Source organism: Thermobia domestica, chromosome 13 (genome assembly GCF_964235325.1).
Source record: "Thermobia domestica chromosome 13, izTheDome1.hap1.1, whole genome shotgun sequence".
Classification (NCBI taxonomy): Eukaryota; Metazoa; Arthropoda; class Insecta; order Zygentoma; family Lepismatidae; genus Thermobia; species Thermobia domestica.
In genome coordinates, this window is record NC_137466.1 from 15,952,987 (window position 1) to 15,958,986 (window position 6,000).

Sequence of the window (6,000 nt, forward strand, 5' to 3'; positions counted from 1 at the left end):
CCGCCCACAATAACATTGTCAGAGAAAAAAACTATATTCACTGCACGCAGAAACACAACTTTAAAATCTATCATTACCTCCAGAGGATTAAAAAATATCGACTTTCTTCTCGCTTTGGTTACCAATCTCTGTAGCATCTCTTTATAAATGGGCCTACTTTTCCCAGAAAGAAAAGCATACACACAAGTAACAACAAGTAACATAATTCTATAACGGTATATATAAAATACTGTTTGTGATTAATTGTATGTAAAATTTAATTATAAATAAAATCATGTTTCATGTTTAAGTGAGCTTATGTCCACTGCCGGTGAGCTTTTGTCCGCACGCTTAACATAAGACTGGAAGTGAGCTTTTGTACGATGAGCTTATGTCCGACACCCGCACAAAAGCATGCAATCTAAAGAAATGTGGTTGAAAGGAACGAGAGATTAGAAATACACTTTTAGTTAAATATCCTCCTAAACAACATTTGTTACCAGAATTACACGAGACTTCGGTGTTCAAATTCCACCGATTATTCTCTCTGATGGAAATTAGGATTTATATTATAGAAATCTTTGTCTAGCTTCTCAATCACAATAAGAAGTCAGACTTCCTTACACTGAATTTCTTTGGTGCATGTGTTCCTGAGCTCGATTCCTAATGGGAGACCAGAAAACAATAATTTCACAATTATTCACATTCATTAATTATCAATTTGCTTTAGTCTAAAGAGAATAATCGTGGAACGTTAAACTAACATTTTCTCCCTTATTCTGGGAGGAAGGTAATTACTGCTTGCAAAACAATATTTGTATAATCAAGCTATCGTCATTCAGTGCTCGTTTAAATGGAATTTCTAATCCAAGTTTTCATTCAATTGCTTAATGGCAGTTTCCCAATTCCCAGCATTGAAACACCCTTGAAACTGGTGGAGAATGAATTGGACATTCTATTCCTGCTATAGAGAAATAATACTCTTGATTAGCTACACTAGGAAATCATCTCTAGAATCTGCTTTTGAGAAGAATACAAATAGACAGTGGCACCGATTACTACCTAACTTTGGGGAAGAGAGTGTGTTTCTTTGTCAGGTATCCAAACAGAAATATCGAAATCATGAGAGGCACAATAACATGGGGTGACATGGGTCTTGTTATCACCCAAAAATCGGAGCCCATGCTTTAAAAAATACATAATGTATAGAGGTAAAATTATTAAGATGTAGATATTATGAAGACGAGGGCGTAGGGTGTCCATAATTTCAACAGTTAAAAGTGAGACATTTAAACAGTTTAAAAAACAGAAACCTACTGCAAAAAATAAAGAAACTACTTTTAGACACAGTAGGACAGTTTACACATTTTATCATCACTCTTCGAACACCTCCAGATTACACATATTCACCTCTTTTAGATACTGTGTTTCCCAAGCATGTCCCAGATGTATCTGCAAAATGTGTCATCACTTTGTTTTCGAACTGTTTGCCGAGTAGACGTGATTTAAATATGTCATACTAAACGCTTTTGGGCACGCGAAGTACAATTTATAAACACTATTTCGTCAATTTCCCCTTCAACATCTGTACTAAAAGTGTTTAAATCGTGTTTTTCTTTTTACAGTGAGAAAGATTAATAATTTTACAGTAAATCAATACCGCAAATTGAAAATAAAAAAACAACACATCGTTTATTGTGTAGCTGAAATGTAATAAACCAGTATTAAGTACTTAACCCTACAATGCATGATTTTTTACTTTCTGTGAAAAACATAGTTTTGCAAGAGAAAATAAAAATGAATTACCGGTACGCTTAATAGTGTCATCTATGCGAAAACTGTGCAATTACAACTAGCTTCGAACGTTCTCAATCTGGTTCAACATGCATTAGCAACCACATACCGTTATGTAGGAAAGCATAGATTATTTACCACTATGACCCATACCTGTCCCACTATGCATTGTAGAGTTAACATATAATATTATTACAATAAAACTTATATTTGTAATTTCTAGTGCCAGAAAGATCTAGCTAAAATATCGTTATTAGCTCATTAAATGCTGAAAGTGATTTCCTTATGTTGAGTACTCAATATAATGCTTGAAGTCCCTATTATATTCAAGAAGTCAGGTTTACTAAGTCACTACAATCTAGTTCCTAAAATTGAAACAGGTTAGCAGAATTCTATTAAACATTTTCAGGGCTGAAAGGGATTTCAAGAAAATCGTAGAACTTTACCTTGGCAGCCGTAGTACCCCTTCTGATTGTCATAAGAACAAGAACGAACCTGATTGTAAAGATTATAGAATACAGATTCTAACGAGCTAACTTTTGTGCTCGTGCCAAACCCGTAGAAGAAGAAAAAGAAATATGTTTTTTAAATGTATTTTTTTGTTTTTGGAAATTTGAGAGAGGCTGGCAACACTGTTACTTGTCATACCCAGGGAAAAATATTGTCACGTGTACGCCAGACACTGGGTACAATCATATAAGAAAAATGAAGGGCGAAAGTTCAATACCAAGTTCCGAACCAGTTTACTACGAGAATCAACCTGTAGATATTTTTCGAAATATATTTTGTTCTACCCTGACACTGGCAGCCCTAGCGACGCCGCTAATTATCACAGAAATTTAAGCCATACCTTGTTGGAAAGCCTAGTGACACAAATTAAAACGAGGTAATTTTTCTGCCCTCGTGTTCAAGTAGTGCTCAACCCATAAAAAAGAATAAGAAAAAAATTTAAAATTATTTTTTCTTTCGAAGTTTGTGGGACTGTGGCAACACTATTATTTGTCGTACTCAAGAAAGAAAGTTTTCACAGACATTGGTGAACATTGTAGAGAAAAATGAAGCGCGTATGACAACGAAGAAAAAAATTCAGAACATCGTACCAACGTGAACCATGCTGTATATTTTTCGATGGACTGTAGTCTACTCTAATGTTGGTAGCCCTTGCGACGCCCCTAATTGCCACAGAAATATGAGTTATACTCGTTACAAAGGTCATGAGACACAGATTCCAACAAGGTAATTTTTGTGCCTCCTTGCGTACGACAAGTAACAGTGTTGCCATAGCCGCACAAACTTCGAAAAAGTGTATTTTTCTTGATCTCACGATTATAGGGAATGGAAGTCTGCACAAGTCAAGTAATGACAACGGTGTTAGACTCGTGAACTTTGCAACATCCAAAAACCTTATCGTAAAAAGTACAAAATTCTTACATCGTGACGTTCATAAATACACATGGACTTCCTCAGATCGAAGAATACACAATCAAATTGATCACATTTTAGTAGATAGAAGAAAATAGTATAGCATAATTGATGTTCACTCGTTCAGAGGACCCGATTGTGACACGGATCACTACCTGGTACCAGCGATAATACGAGAGAGATTATCGTTAACAACGGTAATATTCAGTGTGAGAAAACGGACAGATTTAATTTAAAGGAATTAGAGAGAGCCAGGTAAAAGAGGAATACCACATTGAAGTTTCGAACACATTCTCGGTATTAGAAGATTCGGTGTGCATTAGTATTGAGGATACCTGGATTGAAATCCGAGATAGCATTAAAATTTCAGCAAAAAAAATTGGGACACACGGAAATAGGAAGAAACCATGGTTCGACCAGAAATGCATTAAACTAGTAGGGAAGAGGAAACAGGCAAAATTACGTCTTTTACAAAATTCGAATGAAATAACTACACAAAATTTCGCAGACATCAGGTGGGAAACTTTTAAAACTTTTAGAATAAAGAAACGCGATTTTCTGAAAGCTAAACTTAAGGAACTTTAAGATAAAAGTAAAAGCACAAACATTCGGCACATGTATAAGAGGATCAACGAATTTAAGAAAGGCTATGAACCTCGTACTTATATATTTAAGAAAGCCACTGGAACGGTTCTCACTGATTAAGATACCATCTTAAACAGATGAAAAAACTTCTTTCACGATTTGCTTAACACGCAGCGAAAAACTAATGAGCGTGGAGAAAGGGAAATGCTCACTGCAGAACCGTATATTCCAGAACCTAACCGAATGAAAGTGGAAATCGCTATAAAGAAATTAAAGAAACATGAATCTCCGAGTGTAGATGAAATTCCGGCTGAGTTAATTTTAGCTATAGGCGAAAATTGTGAAACAATATACACAAACTCATTCTCCTTATCTGGAACAAGGAAGAATTGCCACAAGAGTGGGAAGAATCAATCATTGCTCCAATTCACAAGAAAGGCGACAAAACTGACTAAAATTATCGAAGCATTTCTCTTCTGTCAACATCCTATAAAATCCTTTCAAACATTCTATTAGCAAGGTTGACCCCATACGCAGATGAAATTATTCGAGATTACCAGAGCGGATTTAGATGAAATCGATCAACTATTGACCAAATATTTACCATTTGCCAAATACTCGAGAAGAAGTGGGAATACAATACCCCGATACATCAATTATATATTGATTCTATAAAGGCGTACGATTCGGTTAGGAGAGAAACACTGTACAACATTCTTACATAATTTGGAATACCGAAAAAGCAAATTACAGTAATTAAGATATGTTTAAATGGATCCCAAAGTGAAGTCCGGGTAGGAAAAGTTTTGTCCACGAGCCTTCACATCGAGAATGGCCTGAAACAAGGAGATGTGTTGTCTCCATTATTATTCAACTTTGTCCTGGAATACGCTATAAGAAAAACCAAAAACAGCAACCAGGACCTAGAGTTGAATGGTATTCACCTATGCTGATGACTTAAATTTAAAAGGAGATGATAGGAGAACAATAGAAAGAAATGCAAAGGCCTTATTAAACGCTTGTAGGATATGGGTTTAGAAGTAAATGCAGGGAAAACTAAATACATGGAAGTTGGTCGGGATCGTAGTACGGCAAATGATGATGCGTTAAAATATTGAAAAATACTTTTGATAAAATGGATACTTTCAGATATCTCGGATCAGTATTAATAGAGAAAAACCATATTCACGAAGAAATTATATATCGATTAAAAGCAGGAAATTCGTTTATTATTCAGTTCAAAATCCCTTGTCATGAAATCTGTCGAGAAATTTAAAGCTTAAAATATATAAAACGATAATCATGCCTGTTGTACTGTATGGTTGCGAAACATGGTCGCTTACTCGTAAGGAAGAACATAAACTGAAAGTATTTGAGAACAAGATTCTGAGACGAATACTCAGACCAAAGAGAAACGGGAATGGGGAATGGCAGAAACAACATAACGAGAAGCTACATAATCTATACGGTTTATCAAATATTGTTAGGATCATCAAGTTTAGGAGGCTCAGGTGGGTAGCCAGGATGGAAGAAAGTAGGAACGCTTTCAAAGTCTAAACTGGAAGACCAACCGGAAAACGCCCATTGGGAAGACCTAGGCGCAGATGGGAGGACAATATTAAGATGGATCTCGCAGAAATAGAAATACAAAGTACAGTAGATCCAGTTAGCTAAAGATAAAAATCAGTGGAGAGGTTTTGTGAACGCGGCATTGTACCTCCGGGTTCGATAGGCCAGAGTTATTTAGTTAGTTAGATAGTATTCTTCCAGTTTCTTATTTTCAACAGTTGCCAGATAAGTGTATTATCCTTTATTTTCTGTTTATTTTATCTACAAGGTGTTATCCGATGATGTTTTAATATCTGTTACAAAGGCAGACTTGGTTTAATCTTGCCTCCTAAGACAATATCTAGTCTATTTTGCAAGCTATAGTTTTGTTTCTGATGATGAATCTGTAAGGGTATAATTTGAAATTTTATTTTTCACGTTACTCTGCGCTGTATGTTTGTAATATGATAGTTTCTGTGATATCAGCTTGCTTTGTTAAAGTTTCTCGTCGTTCCTCAACATCGAGGCTATATGAAACGCGCAACTACAGTTTAAGGTGCAAAACATATGATTTCGCTTAGCATTAGGAATTAGGAATTAGGTTTCTGGGTTTTCAGCATCTATGGCCATTTTAGCCCTTCACATATGAGAGAGAGATGACGTCCCTCGGTG